The 22,292-nt window shown below is 38.2% G+C and overlaps 2 pseudogenes; one reads left to right on the forward strand and one right to left on the reverse strand.

Moving 5' to 3' along the window:
* Window positions 1-244: 244 nt before the first annotated feature.
* Window positions 245-3,753, forward strand: LOC129074922 (ras-related protein Rab-10-like; annotated as a pseudogene).
* Window positions 3,754-6,829: 3,076 nt separating this feature from the next.
* Window positions 6,830-21,715, reverse strand: LOC129074923 (density-regulated protein-like; annotated as a pseudogene).
* Window positions 21,716-22,292: the final 577 nt, after the last annotated feature.

The following is a 22,292-nucleotide window of genomic DNA, read 5'->3' on the forward strand; positions in this document are numbered from 1 at the left end:
GTTTTAAAAAAAGCAGTAGGAAAGAGAAGTTAGAAAGAAGGAAGGAAGATATTTATGTCCTAACATTATACTGTAAATATTAATCATAAAAAACTTTCTTTTACCATTGCATGTGCCAACAGCATGTGAGACAGTGTCATATACTGAGAGCAATGACAGTACAGGTTAAATTAGTCTTTTGGAGAGTCTGAGTTGTAAAATAAGGCCCTAGGAATTCTCTACTATCACATGTGGTTGGGCTAAGATGCCAACAGTGAGTGTACTCTCAGAGCTATGGAGTATTCCCTCTGAAACTGGGCCACCAATGATCTTAAGAGGACTGTGCATCGAAGGGTATATTTTAACTCCATGTGCACCAAAGAGTGTCGCTCTTGTCCCTTGACCTTTACTGTTCTTCTAATCCTAAAGGTATGATGTGAGTAGTGAGAGAAGAAATATTTAAGTTATACTGATTGCTTTCTGGAAAAGAAATTAGCAGGAATCAGCACACTATTATTATAAGGTTCATTGCTTTTCACAAAATGATTTGTCAAATAAATTGATAAAATTACAGTGTTTCTCTTAGGTCACATTCCCAAATGCTCATAGAAAAAATAATGGAAAGAATGTGACTTTTTAAAGATAAGCTGACAGATAACTTTTATAGACACACAAAAAGCAAGGTCAAAAGATGACAAATTCATCGAAAAAAAGTTCCTAAAAATTACTGAAAAAAATCACACACATAGTATAAAAGGGGCAAAAGATGGGAATAAGAAAGTAAATATAAAAGGCTCTTAAACAGATCAAAATATAGTCATTGTCACTCATAATAAAAGATAAAATTTAAAGCAATTTTTTACCAGTTTAGATTGGAAAACCCCTACAGTTTAAAAATACACTTTGAGAGCAACCCTGAAAGGAAACAAGAACTCCCTACCTTGGTAGTGGGAATGGTCATCAGTACAATCCCCATGGAAGGCAATTGCTAATATTTAACAAAATTATAAGTACACATTGTTTTTTCCTATACTCCTGCTCCTGGAAATTTATCTTGAAATAGCCATCAAAAAGATATCAGTATAGTGCCACTCATCACAATTTTGTTTGTAATAGCAAATTTGTGAATAACACATATGTTTATCAATTAGGATTATTTTGTAACCATAAAAAATTGAAGATGATAAAACATTTGTCAAAATTTGATATCTATTCAAGAGAAAAACTCTCAGAAAATTAGGGATAGAAGAGTACATCCTCAATCCGATGAAAGGTATTGTATTAGTCAGGGTTTCCCAAGAGTAACAGAACCAATGGAAGATTATGTATATTAGGAATTGGCTCCACACAGTTAGGGAGGCTGAGAAGTCTGACAGCTTGCTGTCTGCAAGCTGGATAACCCAGAAAACAGGAGGTGTAATTTAGTCTAGTCCAAAGACCTGGAACCTGGCGGGATCAATGGTGAGTTCTGGCTTGAATCACAAAGCCCCCACACCAGGGCTGTCAGTGTCTGGGGGCAGAAGATGGGTGTCTCAGGTCAGGCAGGCAGGCTTGCATGTTTGTTCTATTCGGAGACTTGACGGGTTGGATCATGCCCATCGGCCTTGGCAAGGGTGATCTTCTTTACTTGTCCACCAATTCAAATGTTAATCTCTTCTGGAGACACTCCCAGAAATAGCCAGAAGTAAAGTTTTACCGGCTATCTGTACACCCTTAAGACACTCAAGCTGACACATAAAATTAATTATCACAGGCATTAAAAAATGTACAGCTAATAGCATATTTAATGGTGAAATATTGAATTATTTTCCTTTATGATCAGGAACAATTCAAGGACAGTCTTCTCACCACTCCTCTCCAACATTATACTGGGGGTCCCATTCAGTGCAAGAGACAAGAAAAAGGCGTAAAAGTCATCCAGATTGGAAAGAAAGAGGTAAAACTGTGTTTATTGGCAGATAACATGACCAACTATGTCAATAATCCAATGGAATCTACAAAATAAGATCTATAGTTTCCACATAATTGAATGGAGAAAGAATACTCTTTTCAACAAATGGTGCTAGAATTAGACATCCCTATGTAATAAAAAACAAACAAAAACAAAACTCACCTCTATCCACACATTGCACCATAAAGCAGAATTATCTAGAAAAGGGCCTAAATGTAAAATCTAAAACTGTAAAACCTCTGTAATAAAACACAGAAGAAAATCTTTGTAACAGTGGGTTAGGGAAAGCCTTCGTAGCTAAGACACCAAAAGCACAAACCATACAAGAAAATATTGATGACTAAGATTTAATCAAAATTTAAAATTTCTGCTCTTCCAAAGACAATGTGAAGAAAAGGGAAAGACGGCCTCACCCTGTGGCGTTTTCCCTGCCTTTGTGTTTAGAAATAAACACAAAGAAGCAGCCAAAATGGGGAGACAAAGAAACATGCCTCAAATGAAAGAACAGAACTCCCCAGAAAAAGCACGAAATGAGACGGAGGCAAGCAATTTACCAGATATAGAGTTAACCTACGGGAACCAGCAAAAGCAGTCTTTAGAGGGAAATTCATAGCATTACAGGCCTATCTCAAGAAACCAGAAAAATATTTTTAAAGATCTAATTTTACACTTAAAGGAACTAGGAAAAGAACAATGAAGCCCGAAGTAGAGAGAAGAAAGGTAGTAGGCACCCTGGTAGGAGGGAGCAAGCGGAAAAGTGGCTCTGGGGAGGTGGGGCTGTTTCCTGTGGCCGTGAACCTGAGCTCCCAGCCTGGAGCCCTCCTTCTCTGCCATCACGTGTCCTAGTGCGGAGTTTCTGCTCAGGAGAGACTGCCCTCACTCCTGCCTGCGGCGCTCCCTCCATGGCAGAGCTTGCTCACTCAGCAGGTGGGAGTGAGTAACCCTCATGTGGGAGGGGAGCCCTGAGGGCTGGGAGAAGCCACCTTGGGACCACTGGACACCCCTCTAGTTGGTGCTTCCTGGAAGAGGCCATCAGTAGGTTGCTTGCACCCTCTTGAGCCCTCCTTTTCCCCTCATTTCTTGGGTTCTCTGGCCTGAGAACCCAAGAAGTGAGGGGTTGGCCATAGAGAGAGGGACCTACCTACCCCTTGGGGCCCCAGCTGCTCCTGATCCAGGACTCTGGAGAGGGGAAGGCTGGTGTCCTTTTATGTTACTGGATGATGTCTTTAATATCACCTTTATTTTCATCAAAGGAACAGAATTTAAGAACAGAGCAGTCAAATTACAAGGGAAGATCAATCTACAGATAGGGGATATTGCAGGCCAGGAGGGATTTCATACCATCACAGCCTCCTATTACAGAGGAGCAATGGGTATCATGCTAGTATATGACTTCACTTCACCAATGGTAAGCATTTGAAAATGTCAGCAACTGGCTTAGAGACATAGATGAGCATGCCAGTGAGGACGTGAAAAGAACGTATTAGGAAACAAGTGTGATATGGATGACAAAAGAGTTGTACCTGAGGGAAAAGGAGAATAGAGTGCAAGGGAGCATGGTATTAGATTTTTTTGAGATGAGTGCAAAAGCAAATATAAACATTGAAAAGGTCTTTCTCACTTTAGCTGAAGGTGTCCTTCAAAAGACCCCTGTGAATGAGCCCAAGAGTGAAAATGTAGACACAGCAGCGGATGGGGCAGGACAGGCGGGACTAGAGAATGTCGTTGATTGTTTTCCTGTTCCGGCCGTTGCCATCCCCCACCGTTTTCTCTTCTTACTGCAAAATAAACCATTTCGTTCATCTTTAACTCTGAACAGATAGTTTTCTTCCTTATTTTTAAAAAAAATCCTCACCTGAGGATATGTTTATTGATTTGCACGCATGGGAGGGGGCGGGGGGGGGAGACACAGGTTGCCTCCTGAATATGCTCTTAGTGGGGGTTCCCCCGGGATTGGACCCACAAAGTTTTGGTACCGGACGGTGCTCCAACCAGCGGAGTCACCCGGCAGGCATAATCCTCATCTTAGCTATCCAATCTACTGTTTTATTTGTTCTTTCATCTGTGACTGCTTGCTCACTTTATAATTTTCTTCAAACAGATGAAAAATATATAGAAAAATCGTATCTGTGAGTTCATTTTCAAATGTACTTGTTCAGCTCACCACTGCATTGCGTTGCATTGCAGTCTAGTTCTTATCAACATTGAAATTTACAGCAACCATTTCAACTCTATTCTTTAAATTGCATAAGAATAAAAGTTAGAATGAACAATCCTATTTTGTACAACAGTAGAATTTTCTGTCATGGAGAATGTGCTTGAGTCCCTTTAATCTATAGACATACAATAGCCAAAGAAACAAACAAAAGCCCAGAAAACACTCATTTTCATCTTCAGTGTATAAATGTGGTTAATTTTGTCCTATGTCTTATGTGGAAGGGGCTTATTAGTTTTTTCCTTTCCTTTTTAAAATTTTTTGATGGAAGCATGTGCAGGGGACATCACCCAAACATGAACCATTACAACGTTTGTGGTTTGCTTGCCTGTACTTTTCAAAGTAGTTAACTGAGGACAAAGGAAATGCAGAAGTGATAGCTTTGGTTTGCTGAGTCTCATTTTAAGTGGCCTTGATGTTCAAAACTGTTCCTGCCACTGGTTCTCCTTGGCCACTTTCTCGTGTTTGTCTTCCTGCATGTTGCCTTGTTTGACCTCCTTCCCCACCACCTCGTGGTATGAGTTGTTTAAAAATAAAAGGGGCAAACTAGTAGGTCTGTCAAGTTTAACATAAAGCACTGATTTAACTTGCTAAGTAAGCAGAAAAACATTCTAACTGCCTCCTATCCAGATGTCAGTTAATTGTGTTTTCCCCCATTGCGTCTCTCCCCTCAAACTTCTGCCCCAGATTCCCTCATTTGCTGTTTCACTTCATGTTCCTCTTCTCCTTCCTCTTTGTTCCCTTTCCATCTTAACCACTGACTTTATGAAGTGCAGGAGTTAACTGCATGCACTAGTGTTTGACGGATGTTGTGGTTTGCCTTTCTAATTAGATGTGTAGCCTATTCACTTTCCTAGAATCAATCTTCAACCTAAATTTGAGTAGACGCCATTTTGGCAACTTTAAACACACACACACACACACACACACACACACACACACACACACACAAGGACAATTTTAACTTTGCGTTTTCCTGCATTAACATCCGCTGCCCAATATAGGGATTGAAACTGCATTTTCCAAGAACTGTGAACACTAAGATTTTTTACATGAAGTCACATGTGTTGATAGGGGCAAACAGACATGTTCCAGCACCGACAGAATACATACATAATGCATACCAAATGATCTTGATGGATACATTTGCTTCATTAAATAGTTGTATTTAGTAAAATTTACAGTTAATGTAGAATTTCTTTTTTTAAATTTACATCTTTACTACACATTCTAAGATTTTAAAAGATTTTTATTTATTTATTTTTAGAGAAGGGGGAGGGAGAGAAACATCAGTGTGTGGTTGCATCTCACATGCCCCCTACTGGGGACCTAGCCTGCAACCCAGGTATGTGTCTTACACTGGGAATTGAACCAGCGACCCTTTGGTTTGCAGGCGGATGCTCAGTCCACTGAACCACAGCAGCTAGGGCTAAGGTTTTAATTATTAAAAAACATTTATTCAAGATTGCAATTTGCTTGGCAATAAACAATAGGTTTATTAGAAACCTATTAACAGAAACTAAATTTCTTGAAGGTGTCCATAGCAATGAGAATACCATGAGTCTTCTTTTCAACGTGTAGCACCTGATTTAAGACCTTTATAAAAACAAAGTTTAAATTCATTTAGTGCATTCATTAAAATAGTCAGTTCTTGTGAGTAAAACACGTTTCAATTGCTATTTCCCAGACAATATCTTGAACATGGGTTTATAATATCTGCAACTGGTTAGCAGAATTTTACACTCATAATGTAAAGCCAGAACAAGAACTCTCAGCCTCTGTGAATGGCCTTCCACTCAAGACAAAAATGATAATGTATAAAAAGGATTTGGGGTGTGCCCTCTACTCAGCATTATTAAACATGTTTCCAGGCAGGTATTCTTGGAAAGTATTTTAAAATATACGTGTAATGTTCACTTTCATACAATGCACCATTTCTTTAACCATCTCCCAATTTTATATCATTTACAATTTTTTGATATTATGAGTAACATCATGATGAACACAAGACATATCTTTAGGATAATGTCAAGGAAGTGGCTTACTGGGTCAAACAGTGCAGAGGGTCTCAAGGCTTTTACTATACTTCACCAAAAAAATATCCAGAATAGCTCGAATAACTCCTGCTAATAGGATATTGGTGCCCCCAGAAAATGGACTTGGTTGGTGACAAAAAAGCCAATTCAACCACAGATCCATTAGATGCTCACACATCTCAAACTATCACACCAAAGAGGCGAGGAGAGAGGTGATGACGCCAAATTAAAATTTTTTAAATCATTACTCAAATAATAATAAAACACATTACTCAGTGTTAAATCATGATTTGATGAAATCATGACCACTTAAAAAATGACAGATAAACTTTCCACAAAGGGTCTATGGTGTTTTTCCAAAAAATAAAAAGTTTAAAAGAGAAAAAGAGAAGAGTCAGTACCAAGTGGCTAAAACTTTTTCCTTGACTAAATTCTATTTCATGCATAAGCATGACTGTCTCCCTTGTTTATTACCAATTAAAAAAACAACAAGAAGCAGCCTTGTACTGAACAGTGAAATTGGCAAGGGCAAGGGTAGCCTACAGTTTTACTATAGGATAGATATATATATATTTTTCAAAAGGCCTCTCTCTCTTTGGCTATATCAACTCTCAGCTCAGACCATTAAATACAGACAAATTTTCAAAATCACTTCACTGCTCCAAGATCTTTGATGTTATCATCGTCCACTGTAGCCCACTCCTCCTGAGTGACATCAGCGATGTCTTCTGTCAAGTCTCCCAGAATGACGCTCTCACCCTCCCTTGTCACTGCGGCACCACAGGAGAATTTTGGAGCAAAAAATCTTTGTGCTTCCTTAAGATCAATTTCACACGTTGCAAGACCACACACTCTTGTTTCATATTTCCTCTTTGCCCTGGGAATTGTGGTTATCGTAACCTTTTGAGGTACAGTCTGCTTTTTTTGTTTTATTTGAACCTTTCCCCCTGTTTTATTTTTTCTTCTCTTCCTCTTCCCCTGCTATTCCTTGGCCTTCATTAATTCCAGCTTCTTGTTTGAGTGAATTTTCTATGGTAAGTTTTGCAAACTCATTTGGAAAATTCTTCTTGAACTACTGTCTGCATCTATCAACATTAGGCATATGTTCACTGTGCTCTCTTGGTAATGAACAGCCGCCAATACCTGTGCTACCGCTACTGCTGCCAGCTGAAGGGACACTTGCACCTCCTCTTCTCTGGCCAGGGCCAACTGAGAGCCTGTTTTGGCAACTTCTAGAGCAGTTTGGTAGCCCAGTAAAGGTTGTTTTAAAGTAGGTGGGAAAGAGGAGTGAAATTCATTAGCATGTTTGACAACTATGAGATTTGACCCCCAAAGAATATCTTTTCAGTGTTGTTATCTTTACCTTAAGATTTAGAAATACTTCAGCGTATTATTCATTTTAAGTCCTCTTTTCACATTCATTTGGAAAACTTGTATTACATGGATTCAGAAAAAGGACAACAAAAGGTTTTCCAAGTAAAGGTAAGATCTCTTGCTATGTCTAACACTGTCCTTTTCTTCAATTAATTTTTCTAGTTTTGTTTCATTGCTTATCACCAGGATAGGGGAAGTTAAGTTTGCTATACTGCTAGCATCCTGAGACGACGTCTTTGTTGAAATAACTGTGAATAGCATGATTCACTTCTGGCAAAGCCTGAGTTTAGGGCAGCAGCTTCCATTGAAGAGTCTTTCCGTGTCTGGGACATTTTAATGCCCTCTTAGTTCACAGAGGCAATGCAGGGACAAATCTGCTATGAGCAATCACGAATTTTTCAGATAGTGCCCTAAAACCAATTTTATATGCTTCACTGGTGGTTGCTCTTAGGTACCCCCTGCCTCCATCAACTTCACTTTATAATTGTTTACTTCGAGGAAAAGCAACATTGCCAAAAAATCCTTAATTTTCCACTAAAAAATAAAATGAAATGATGCTAGGCTTCTTGATAAGTTTTAGGTTAAACCTACCGTTGTTAAATTAATTTGATGTGTTTGTTGCTTTCCTTTATCTGTAATGTGCCAGTAGCTTTTTTATTTTTAACCTTAATCATATTCAATTTAGTCACTGACTTACGTTTTGAGAACTCAACGTTGGAATTTTGGATAACAGACTGACAGTTTCGTTTGCATAATTATAATCGGCACTGTACAGGGAAAGGATTTGGCTACCTTTGGTTAAATCTACACTTTCTAAACATCAAAAAAAAAAAAAGGTAATGGAGTATCAATAAATTTTTGTATAACCTGTTTGAAAGATGAGTTTTATTTGCTTAATATTAGGGCTTTGGCCCCTATTCTATAGGTCTCCTGGGATTCTGTGTAGAAGTTGTTCTCATTAAATAGCAAACAGTTCAGTCCATTCTGATACTAGCTACAAATTCAGTTCCATATTCTATTTAACAGTTTAAGTAAACTCAAATATTTCTTTAAAAAAAGAAAAGAAATAATATCAGAGCAGAAATAAACAAAATATTGTCTAAAACATTACAAAAGATCAATGAATCCAAGAGTTCATTCTTTGAAAAGACAAACAAGACCGACAAACCTTTAACTGGAGTCATCAAGAGAAAAAGAGAGAGGACCCAGATAAATAAAAATCAGAAATGAAAGAGGAGAAATAACAACTTACACCAAAGAAATACAAAGGATTTTAAGAAAATATTACAAACAACTATATGCCAATAACTTGGGCAATCTGGACAAAATGGATACCTTTCTAGAAACATGCAATCTTCCAAAACTGAATCAGGAAGAATCAGAGAATGTGAATAGACTGACTACACCTAGTGAAATTGAAGTAGTAATAAAAAAACTCCCAAGAAACAAAAGTCCTGGACCAGATGGCTTCACAGGAGAATTTTACCAAACATTCAAAGAAGAACTAACACTGATTATTCTCAAATTACACCAGAATATTCAAGAACGGGGAAGACTCCCAAGCTTATTTTAGGAGGCCAGCATTATCATAATTCCAAAGCCAGATAAAGACACTACAAAGGAAGAAGATTATAGGCCAATATCCCCGGTCAATAGATGCTAAACATAGACGCTAAAATCCTAAAAAAATATTAGCAAACTGGATCCAGCAATACATTAAGAAGATCGTGCACCATGGTCAAATGGGATTTATTTCTGAGATGCAGGGTTGGTATGATATCTACAAATCAATAAATATTATATATCACATAAACAAAATGAAGGATAAAAATCACATTATCATATCAATATACGCAGAAAAAAGCACTATATAAAACCCAGCACCCATCTGTGATAAAAACTCTCAGCAAAGTGAGAACAGAAGGAACATACCTCAACACAATAAAGGTCATATATGACAAACCCACAGCCAACATCATACTCAACAGGCAAAAACTAGAAGTATTTCCCTTAAAATCAGAAACAAGACAGGGATGTCTGCTTTCACCACACTTATTCAACATAGTACTAGAAGTCCTAGCCACAGCAATCAGACAAGAAGAAATAAAAAGCATTCAAACTGGAAAAGAAGAAAAATTGCCATTATTTGGAGATGACATGATACTGTATGTAGAGAACTCTAAAGATTCCACCAAGAAACTACTAGAACTGATAAACAAATTCAGCAACATGGCAGGATACAAAATAAATATCCAGAAATAATTTGCATTTCTATATACCAAAAATGAGCTATTAGAAAGGGAAACTAACAAAACAATCCCATTTACAATTGCATTAAAAACCCTAGAAATAAATTTAATCAAGGATGTAAAAGACCTGTACTTGGAAAATTATCAGATACTGCAGAAAGAAATTACAAAAGATACAGATAAGTGAAAGCATATATGCTGTTCATGGAGAGGAAGAATTAACATAATTAAAATGTCCATACTTCTCAAAGAAAGCTATAGATTCAAAGCAACTCCAATCAAAATACCAACGGCATATTTCACATAAATAGAACAAATATTCCAAAAATTTATATGGAACCACAAAAGACCCTAAATAGCTACAACAATCTTGAGAAAAAAGGACAAAGTTGGAGGAATCATGCTACCTGATACCGAACTATATTACAAGTCCATAGTAATCAAACAGCATGGCAATAACATAAAATCAAAAAATATAAATCAATGGAACAGAATAGAGAGCGAAGAAATAAACCCATGCCAATATAGTCAATTAGTATTGGACAAAGGAAGGCAGAACATGCAATGGAGTAAAGATTAAATAAATGGTGTTGGGAAAATTGGACAGATATATGCAAAAAATGAAACTAGCCACCTTCTTATATATATATATATACAAGAATAAACTCAAAATGGATTAAATGTTAGACTCAAAACCATAAAATCCTTAGGGAGAATAACAACAGGCAGTAAAATCTCAGACATTTCTTTTACCAGTATTCTTTCTGATATATCTTCTTGGTCAATGGAAATTAAAGAAAAAATAAGCAAATCAAACTAAAAAATTTTTGCATAGCAAAGGAAACCATCAACAATATGAAAAGATAAGCCATTGAATGGGAGAACATATTCTCCAATGATATATCTGATAAGGGGTTTATATCCAAAACATAGAAAACTTACATAACTCAACACCAAAAAACAAACAAATAATCCAATTAAAAAATGGGCTAAGGACCTGAATAGACACTTCTCCAAAGAGGACATACAGATGGCCAACAGACATATGAAAAGATCCTCAATGTCAATAATAATTAGAGAAGTGTAAGTGAAAACCACAATGAGATATCACCTCACACCTGTCAGAATGGCTATCATCAATAAATGAACAAACAAGTGCTGGTGAGAATGTGGAGAAAAGGAAATCCTTGTGCACTGTTGGCGGGAATGCAGACTGGTGCAGCCAAATGAAGCAGTATGGAAAGCAGTATGAAGTTATCTCAAAAAATTAAAGATAAATTGATTTCATTTCTGGATATCAAGAACTTTGAAACACTGATTCAAAATTACATATGCAGCCACATGTTCTTTGAAGCATTATTTACAATAGCCAATATTTGGAAGGAGCTCAAGTGCTCATTGGTAGGTAAGTGGATTAAAAAAAAAGCTGTGGTACATTTACACAATGGAATACTTACTTATCTGTAAAAAAGAACGAAATCTTACCTTTTGTGACAGCATGGATAGACCTGGAGAGTATTACGCTAAGTGAAACAAGCCAATCAGAGAAAGACAAATACCATATGATTTCACGTACACGTGGAATCTAATGAACAAAATAAATAAACAAAGATAGAAACCGACTCATAGATACAGAGGACACACTCATAGTTGTGAGATGGGAGGGGGACTGGGTGAAAAAGGTGAAGGGATTAAGCAAAAAAGAAAACCTCATAGACAGGCAACAATAAGATGATTACCAGAGGGGAAGATGAGTGGGGAGAGTTAGGAGAGTAAAGGGGGGATAAATAATGATGGAAGGAACTTGGCTTGGGTTGGTGAACACAAAATCCAGTATACATATAATATATTATAGAACCGTACACCTGAAACCTATATAATTTTAATAACCAGTGTGACCTCAAACAATAAAAAAATAAGGAAATGAAAAGACAGACTTCCAGTCAAGATGGCAGTGTAGGCAGACATGCCCTGCCTCTTCACACAACCATATCAAAATTACAATGAAAATATAGAACAACCATCACTCAGGAATGTCAGAAACTGAGTTGAATGGAAGTCTGACAACGAAATCAAGTTGAACGGATGTCTGACAACTACGGAATTAAAGAAACCACATCCATACCGACTGGTAGGAGGGGTGCAGATGTGGAATGGACTGGTCCCACACCCATGTGGATAAAAATTCAGAAGAGATATCTCAGGGGCGAGGAGTCCCAGACCCACACCAGGCCCTAAGCCCAGGATTCCAGTGCCAGGAAGTTAAGTCCCCACAACTTTTGGCTGCAAAACAAGCGGGGATTGAGTTGGTGGAAGAGACTTCTGGAGCCCCAAGCAGTTCCTCTTAAAGAACTCACACACAAACTCACCTACTCAGACTCATTCTCTCTGAGCCCCAGCATGGGGGTAGCAGCTTGAAAGGCACCAGTTGTATACAGGGAGAAACGGAAGTGTCTGGCACCAAGGCTAAACCTTCTCCGCAAAGAGCCAGCTAGCTGGTGCCATACTTGAGACTCCATCAACCTGGCTAACACTGTTTGACCTGCCTTGGAGATCTCTAGAGGCTCTGCCCCACCCAATTTACAGGCCCGCCCAAACTTCTTTTCCATAAGAATGGCTGGTCTTGGCTCCTAAATCCTATCCAAAAAGCAACAGCTGGCTTCAGTGAGCCCTAGCAGCAGTCAGGTTAGATTCACAGCTTGGCTTCACCTGGGAATCTCCAAGCCTAGCTCAAGTAGCAGCCATCTTAGATTACTTTACAGCTAGCTCAGGTAGGGTGGTCCCAGGCAGAACAAAGGTAGGGGCTGACCTTGGCCTGCACCACCCAGGAAACCCCAGGACCAGCACACCCAGTGGACAACTATAGACCACGCTGGAGCACTATCACCCTGCCCCTGCACAGCTAATCCTCCAGAGGGCGGAGGTTGGTGGTCAGTGGTCACAGCCAGTCCTTGCAGCTGACTGGCCTGGGCAAATCCCTCTCATTGACCTGCCAACAGCAACCAAGGCTCAACTACAAGAGGAGGGTGTACTCAGCCCACATGAAGGTCACACCTTGAGTACCCAGCTTGGGTCATAGGGGAGGCTGTGCTACTGGACCCTACAGGATACCTACTACATTAGGCCAAACTACCAAGACCCACAGTCAAAATAGCTCTACCTAATACATAGAAACAAACACAGGGAGGCTGCCAAAAAAAGGAAACAAAAAAATATGGGCCAAATGAAAGAACAGATCAAAACTTGAGAAAAAGCTAAATGAAATGGAGATAAACAATCCATCAGATGCAAGGGTCAAAGCACTGGGTATAAGGATGCTCAAGGAACTTAGTGAGGACCTTAACAGCATACAAAAGATCCAATCAGAAACAAAGATACACTAATTGAAATAAAGAATAATTTACTGGAAACAACAGTAGAGTGGATGAAACCAAGAATCAAATCAATGATTTGGAACATAAGGAAGCAAAAAACAATCATGCAGAACAACAAGAAGAAAAAAGAATACAAAAAAAATGAGGATAGTGTATACAACCTTTGGGACAACTTCAAGAGGTCCAACATTCACATCATACGGGTGCCAGAAGAAGAAAAGAGCAAGAAATTGAAAATCTATTTGAAAAAATAGTGAAAGAAAACTTCCCCAATTTGGTAAAGGAAATAGACATGCAAGTGCAGGAAGCAGAGTCCAAATTACGATGGATGCAAAGAGGCCCACTTCAAGACACATAATTAAAAGGTCAAAGATTAAAGATAAAGAGAGACTTAAAAGTAGCAAGAGAAAAGAAGTTAGTTACCAGATGGATGCCAGATGGGAGGGGGAAGTGAAGAATGGGTGAAGAGGTGAGGGGAACAAGAAGTACAAATAAGTAGTTACAGAGTAGCCATGGGCATGTACAGTACAATATAGGAAATGGAGCAGCCAAAGAACTTACATGCATCACCCATGGACATGAACAATGGTGGGGGGATTGCCTGAGGGAGTAGGGGGCACTAGGTAGGGGAGGGTAAAGGGGGAAAAATCAGGACAACTGTAATAGCATAATCAATAAAATATAATAATAAAAAAAGACAAGATGTTACACTAAATATAGCTGTTGTTATGTCTGAAACTGTCTAGGTTTTCTTTCTTTAACCTGTTTATTGTTTGTTTCCTAAACATCCTTTAATATGATTTAAGGCCAGGGACATTAATTCCCAGTGCTTTGCACATAGTAGGCACTTGTTACTGAACAAATGGACCCGGGGTGGGGGGTGGTGCCCAGATGCTATTACCAAAACAATGACACCCTCCTTCCCTGGGGTCCCTCGGTTGTAGGTCCTTTGCCTGCCGCCCTTGGAATTATGGCTCTGAATGGCAGTTTGGTGAAAAGGAAAGGAACTATTTATTCAAAAGTTATACAGGTTTGAGTAATGGCTAAATGTCGCCCTTAAACCTCAAAATCCCTTTAAAACACTCACCAGCACATGCACAGTCCTGCCTTTCCCCCTTTTGCCCAGTTAGGCCCGTCAGGCCTGTCAGGGATACCGTCCTTCAGAAGAAAAAGAACAGAAGTCTGGGGCTCGGCTGGGCAGGCCTCTCGTGGTTTCAGCACCATCCGCTGCATCGCCACGGTCTCCAGCTCTTAATCCATAACCATGTGGCACCTTCTCATGGCCCGCTAGCAAGAGTCCTTTCTCCCTTCTTTCTTCCCACATGGTCTTCACACTGTTCCCCAGAGTCTGTGTTTCTTTGTCTCTCCTGCAGGCCCCTGTCTCTCCTTTTTCCTCTCCCAGTTACATTCTGTATTAAGTCTTTTAAACCTTCCTGATTAGCTTTGGTGATATGCAAAATAACCCTCTTTGCATATGAGGAATGAAGCTATCCTGTTATTGACATGCAAAATGACTCTCTTTGGCCCTGCTCAAGGCTCCCATCCCCCATGGCAGCCTGCCCTGGGGTGGGGAGAATATATTTTTCTTGGACACCCCATTTTTTTGGACCCTGTTACAAATACCCTTTGGGGGGGCCCTGGATGTGCCCTGTTACACACTCAAGTATTAGTTGCCTGAAAAAATAACTCTGCTCACATAAGAAAGTATTTGACAGAACATCACTAACAACTGCCAAATGTTTGTTAAGCATTTGCTATATGCCAGGTCCTTGCTGTATTCTTTCTCCCTGTGGTTTTCTGCACCAGCCAGCTAACCTGAAACCTCAAGCTGTTCATTAGCAAACATGTTTTGTGGCAGGCAGCAAGTCTACCTCACAGAGACTTATGCCACATCACAGGGCAGGGAAGCCACAAATGCCTCCACACTCAAGCCAGGCAGCCACCATGATTGGAGGTGCCAGACTGAAAGCCCTCACCAGAGTGGACAAGGAGCATCTTAGAATCACTGTGGGACCAGTGATACAAAGACCTGGTGCCTTCCAATTCTCATCGTGGCTCTTCAGAAATTTTTGAGTCTGGACACAGCCCTGAGGAAGGGGGTAAACCCCATTGATAAGACAATTGTCACTGCAGCCAAGTGGAAGCTTGAAATAGAAATAATGCTCAGTTACAGAAAAAAAGTAAAAGAAAAAAGACTTGCTGCCTGCCATAAAACATGTTTGCTAATGAAGAGCTTGAGGTTTCAGGTTAGCTGACTGGGGCAGAAAACCACAGGGAGAAAGAATATAGCAAGGACCTGGCACATAGCAAATGCTTAACAAACATTTGGCAGTTGTTAGTGATGTTCTGTCAATTACTTTCTTATGTGAGCAGAGTTATTTTTTCAGGCAATTAATACTTGAGTGTATAACAGGGCACATCCAGGGCCCCCCAAAGGGTATTTGTAACAGGGTCCAAAAAGACAAGACAGACTAGGAAAAATATTTGCAAAACAAGTCTGATGAAGGATTTGTATTCAAAATGTATTCAAAATTCTCACAACTCAATGTTCAGAAAACAAACAGCCCAACATCTAAAATATTTTTTAAATTAGATTAAAATTAGAGTTTTTGAATGGATAGTTAAAGGCACAAATAAATTGAAAGTAAAATAATGAAAAAATATATCATGCAAAGAGCAACCTTAAGAAAGCTGATATGGCTATACAACTATCAGACATAATATACTTTAAAACAAAAAAAATGCTACTAAAGACAGAGAGTTACATTTTCTAATAATAAAAGTGCCAATTAATCAGGAAAATAATGCAATTATAAACATATATACAACTAATTACAGAGAACCAACATACATGAAGCAGAAACTGTCAGAAATGAAAACAAGACAATTAAACAACAATAGTCAATACCCCACTTTCAATAATGAACACAAAGTGAGACAGAAGATCAAGAAGAAGTGTAGATAACATGTGCCCACAGTACATTGCACTCAACAACAGAACATACATTCTTCTCAAGCGCACATGGAACAGTGTCCAAGATAGATAGTATGGCAGGTCAAAAAAACACCTCAATAAAATCACAAGGTTATAAATGATGCAAAGCATGTTCTCCAACTGCAGTGGAATGAAATTAGAAACCAACAGCAGAAAAAAATTGGGAAACACAATATGTGGAAATTAAACACCATATTCATAAATAACCAAAAGATCAAAGAAGACATCCAAAGGAATTTTAGAAAATAATTAGAGATGAATAGAAATAAAGAAACAACATACCAAACTTCTGAGATGCAGCTAAAGTGGTGTTCAGATGAAAATTTTTAGCTGTGAATGCCTATATTAAATAATGGGGATAAATGGGTAAACTGTTTTTGTCTTTTTATTTTTCGTTTAAATAAATTGAATAAAATATATGTAATGTGAAGTGAATTAAGAAGTTGGACCAGCTCAGGGAGGATCATGGTTAGTACTATTAAGTTCAAGTTTTATTTTTTAGCACTGGAAAACTTTTTCCCAAGAGGCTAATTGAGGCATAGTTGACAAATTAAAATTGTATACATTTAAGTTGTGCACATGATAGTTTAATGTACAGGGTGGGGCAAAAGTAGGTTTATAGTTGTTTATATGGAAAATAACATAATGATTAATAAATAATAATACAACAAACTGTGTGTTGTGTACTCACAACTGTAAATATAATATACTCCCCCTCCACCCCACCCCCACCATCCTCTACCATGTAAACATTTTGGAACTATTGGAAGTCATTTTGGGGAAAAGTGACTATTTATTTCAGAAATAAAACTTTATGTGAAATAAAGAGAGGAGACAGATGCTGAAAGAGCATTTGGGAAGCAATTGCAAAGTATGGGAGTGGAGGGCGAGAGACCGCATTAGAGAATGGGGAAGTAAAAAATAACACCAAGTGCTTCCCCCTGGGGGAGTAGGAGGGTGTGGGTGTTACCAGTGACTCAGGCAGGAAACATCTTAGAAGGACTTGGTTTAGGGGGGTGAGAACTGAAACCGTCTGTGTCCACATGACTTAGACAAGGCTATGGACCACCTATGTCAACATGACACAGTTCTTTGTTCCAGAGAAAAATAAAACTGAAAAACAAAAAATAATTCCACCAATTATTTTAGAAAATTCCTACAGAAAAATTTATTGAAGATTAGAGTCTGTTCACTTGAGCAAATAGCCAACTTACCAAAGAGAAACTTGCTTATCAAGACTTTCTTTAGATTTTGTGCAGGACCAGTGAGCTCCCATCTTGAGGAAGCAGCCTTAAACGGCTTAAGCCTAGATGCCAAAACATAATAAAAAGTCCATTTTTGAGACACTGAAACAAACAAAAAAAAAGAACAAGAATCTCAGATCAAATCAATAATCTGAACTTCCATCTTAAGACACGGGAAAAGAAGAAAAAAACTAAACCTAAAGCAAGCAAAAGGATGAAATAATAAAGATTAGAGCACAATTTATTAATTTAATAAAAACAGAGAACAGAAAAACAATGCAGAAAAATCAATGAACCCAAAAGCTGCTGCTTTTTAAAACAATCAACACAATTGACAAAATTTTCGCTAGACTGACCGAGAAAAAAAGAGAAGACTCAGAATTTTAGAACCAAAAATCAAAGGTACATTACTACCAGAAATAATTTTCCAGAAATAAAAAAGACTATAAAAGAATATCATCACAATTATACAGTAAGAAAATAGATAGGTGGGTGGACAAATTACCAAAAAAACATAAACTACTAAAACTGACTAAAGAATAGACAATCTGAATAACCTGTAACAAGAGATTGAATTTGTAATTTTAAAAAAATCTACAAATAAAAACCAGCTCCGATAGTCTTTTTTCTTAAAGTTTTTATTTATTTGTTTTTAGAGAAAGGGGAAGGGAGGGAGAAAGAGAGGGAGAAAAACAATGTGTGGGTGCCTCTCATACACCCCCTACTGGGGACCTGGCCTGCAACCCAGGCATGTGCCCTGACTGGGAATCAAACCTACGACCCATTGGTTCACAGGCCAACACTCAATCCACTGAACCATACCAGCCAGAGATGTTTTATGGCTGAATTCTACCAAGCATTTTAGAAGAATTAATACCAATCTTCCCAAATCTTCCAAAAAGTAAAAGAGGAGGGAACACTCCTCAATTAATTTTATGAGGCCAATGTTACCCTGACACTAAAATAAGACAAACATCAGAAGGAAAGAAAACTATATACCAAAATCTTTTATGAATATGAACACAAAAATCCTCAACTTTTGCTAGCAAATCAAATCCTGCAACATAGAAACAGAATGGAGTTGTTCCAGCTCCATTTCAACAAATGAAGCTGGGACAACTGGATAGCCACGTACGTAACGGCCGAGTGGAATTTATCTGAGGAATGCAGGGCTGGTTCTACATTCCAAAAACTGATTAATGTAATATATCATTACATTATCAATAGTATAGAAAATAAATATCACATGATCATCTCAATAGATACAGAAAAAGCATTCGACAAAATCCAACATTATTTCATGACAAAAACACTCAACAAAAGGCATTCAGATTGGAAAGGAAGAAGCAAAACTATCTCAATTTATAGGTGACATGATCTTACATATAAAAAATACTAAAGAATCCACTAAAAAACTATTATAATAAACAAGTTCAGCAAAGTTACAGAATGCAATATCAATTTTAAAAAATCAGTTGTATTTTATACACGTAATGAACAATATAAAAATAAAATTAAGAAAACAAAACCATTTACAATAGCATAAAAACAAAATACTTAAAAATAAACTCAACAAAAGAAATGTAAGACTTATACTCTGAAAACTACAAACCGTTGTTGAAATTAAACAGAATCTAAGTAAATGGAAAAACATCTCATGTTTGAGGATCAGACAATTTAACATTACTAAGATGACAATACTTCCTAAACTGATCTGCAGATTCAATGCACTCCTTCTCAGATCCCCAGTTATCTTCTTTGTAGAAGTGGACACTGATTCTAAAATTCATCTGAAATTGCAAAAGCCTCAGAATAGTCAAATAATCTTGAAAAAGAACAAAGTAGGGAGTCTCACATTTCAAAACTTTCAACAAAAAAATGGTAGTCAAGTCAGCGTGGTATTGGCACAAGACAGAAATATAGATAAATGGAATAAAATTAAGAGTCCACAAATAAACCCATACATCTAGAGTCAACTAATTTTCAAAAGGCATGTCAAGAATATTCGCATCAAGAAATGGAGCTGGAAAAACTAGGTAGCCACATGCAAAAGAATGAAGCTGGACATCTACCTCACATCATATACTAAAATTAACTCAAAATGGATCAAAGATCTAAATGTAAGAGCTGAAACTATGAAACTCTTAGAAGACAACATAGGAATAAATCTTCATGATCTTGGATTTGGCAATGGGTTATTAGGTAGAACCCAAAGTATAATAACAAAAAGAATAAATAAATAAATTGAACTTCATCAAAATTAAAACTTTTGTGCTTCAAAGTTATCAAGAAAGTATAAATACAACACAATGAGAAAAAATGTTTGCAAATCATCTGATATGAGAATTATATCTAGAGTTCAAATAATACTTAACAACTCGATAATAAAAAAGACAAAGAAGTCAATTAAAAATATGGGCAACATATCTGAACACGTGGCTCTCCAAAAAGATAAACAAGTGATCAATAAACACATTAAAAAAATGCTTGACACGCTTAGTCATTAGGGAAATACAAATCAAAACCACAACGAGAGAGCCTTTAACACTCACTGGATGGCCAGAATGATAAATAACAAGCGTGGGCAAGGATGCAGTGATAGAACAACCCTCAGACATTGCCGGTGGGAAAGTACGATGGTTTAGCCGCCTTGGAAAAGAGACTGACAATTTGCTCCCATGATTAAACAGAGTTACCCAGTGACCCAGCAATTCTACTCTGTGCGTATAGATTGAAGAAATGCAAACATGTGTCCACATAAACTGCACAGATACCTATAGCAGCTTTATTAATAATAACACAAAAATACTCATTAATTTATGGATAAACAAAATATTGTACATCCATGCAGTGGAACATTGTTGAGCCACAAAAAGGAACCAAGTACAAATACATGCTTCAACATGGAGAAAACTTGAAAACATGTTAAGTGAAAGTAGCCGGTCACGAAAGATCACATACTATGTGATTCCATTGACCTGAATGCCGAGGATGGGTAATCCGTAGCAACAGAAAGTAGAGTAAGGTTGGGGGGGGTGGTAGGGATGGGGAATAAGAAGTGAGAGCAGGCATGGGATTTTTATTTGAAGTGATAAAAAAGTGTTCTAATATTGACTGTGATAATAATTGCAAGTATATGTGAATATACTAACAACCATTTAGATGTACACTTTGAATAAGGTAAATGGTATGATCTGTGACTATCTCAGTAAAAGTGTTTTAAAAATCAGCATAATATTTGGACATTTCACTGAAGAAAAAAATGTGGTTGGGAAATAAGCACATGAAAAGATGATCGACATCGTTAGTCCTATTAAAATAGAGAAAGACTGCCTTTTATTAAATGCTGACAAAAGTGTAGAACTAGAACTTTCATGCATTGTTGGTGGGAGTGCAGAATGGTTCAGCCACTTTTGAGAACAGTTTGGCAGTTTCTTATAAAGTCAAACTTACACATATCTTGGGGCCTGGCTTTTCACTCCCTGGAATTTGACCAAGAGAAATAAAAATATATATCTACACAAAGACCTGTAGTGAATGTTTATAACAGCTGAATTAGCTTTCTATTACTGCTATAGCAAATTACCACAAACCTAGTGGCTTAAAACAATACAAACTTGTATTGTTTTATTACAGTTCTGCGATAAGAAGTCCAAGATCACTCCCACTAGGCTAAACTCCAGGTTTCTAAAGGGCTCTGTTCATTCTGCAGGCTCTGAGTGAGAATCCATTTTCTTGCCTATCTCCATGTAAGAGGACAACTTGATTCATCCCCTCCCTCCCTCTTCAAAGCCGCAGTGAAGCATCTTCAAATCTGCCTCTCACTCTCCCTCCACCTGCTCCCTGTCTCTGTCTCTCCCCTCTGCTGCAGCTGCCACATCTTCTCTGACTCTCCTGCTTGCTTCTTCGCCTTATAAGGACCCTTTGATTGTACTGAGTCAACCCAGATAATCAAAATAATCTCTTTTTACATATACAACGTCTTAATTTAAACACACCTGCAAAAATTCTTTGCCATGAATATATTCACAACATCTGGGGATTAAGACCCAGCTATCTCTGGAGGAGAGTGTTATTTTGCTTACCTTTATCTACATTTGCTAAAAACTGGAAACAAAGAAGATACCACATCAACTGCTGAATGGTTATACAAATTGTAGTACATCCAATACAATAGAAACAAGATCTAAGACCTGAACACCACCCTCTTACTCAGTCTTCTTATGGTGTATGGGGCAATGCTCCAGCCAACTGAGCCACCCAGCCAGGGCTCTTACCCAGTCTTCGTACACAGACATGCCTGAGGCAGGGAGGTGATGGGGAGGCGGAGAGGTCCCCCCTCTACCCTGCTGGAATTCTTATGGCTGCACTGTAACAAAATGGACACAAAGACCAAACCAACAGGAGAAAACCCAATTTAGTACATGTGCACAGAAGATCATAGATGATACTGCTCTCCAAAGTGATAAACCAGCCAGATATATACACAGAATGTATCTTTTAAGTATGTTTATTGATTTGAGAGAGTGAGAGAGAAATTGACATGAGAGAGAAACAGTGATTGATTGTCTCTCTTACGTGCCCCTGTGTCCTCACTTGGCAGGGCAACACTCCACCAACTCAGCCACACCGGCTGGGGCAGGGTGTTTAATTTTTTTAAAAAAAGATTTTATTTATTTATTTTTAGAGAGAGAGGGGAAAGGAGGGAGAAAGAGGGGGAGAGAGACACATCAATGTGAGAGAGAAACATCCATCGGTTGTCCCTCGCGTGCCCGCAGCCAGGAACCACGGCCGCGACCCAGGCACGCGCTCTGACTGGAAGGGAAGGAGCGACTTTTCAGTCGGCCGCCCAGTGCTCAGTCCCCTGAGCCACAC

Source organism: Pteronotus mesoamericanus, unplaced genomic scaffold, assembly GCF_021234165.1.
Source record: "Pteronotus mesoamericanus isolate MK-2021 breed Mesoamerican mustached bat unplaced genomic scaffold, CSHL_Meso_final contig_502, whole genome shotgun sequence".
Classification (NCBI taxonomy): Eukaryota; Metazoa; Chordata; class Mammalia; order Chiroptera; family Mormoopidae; genus Pteronotus; species Pteronotus mesoamericanus.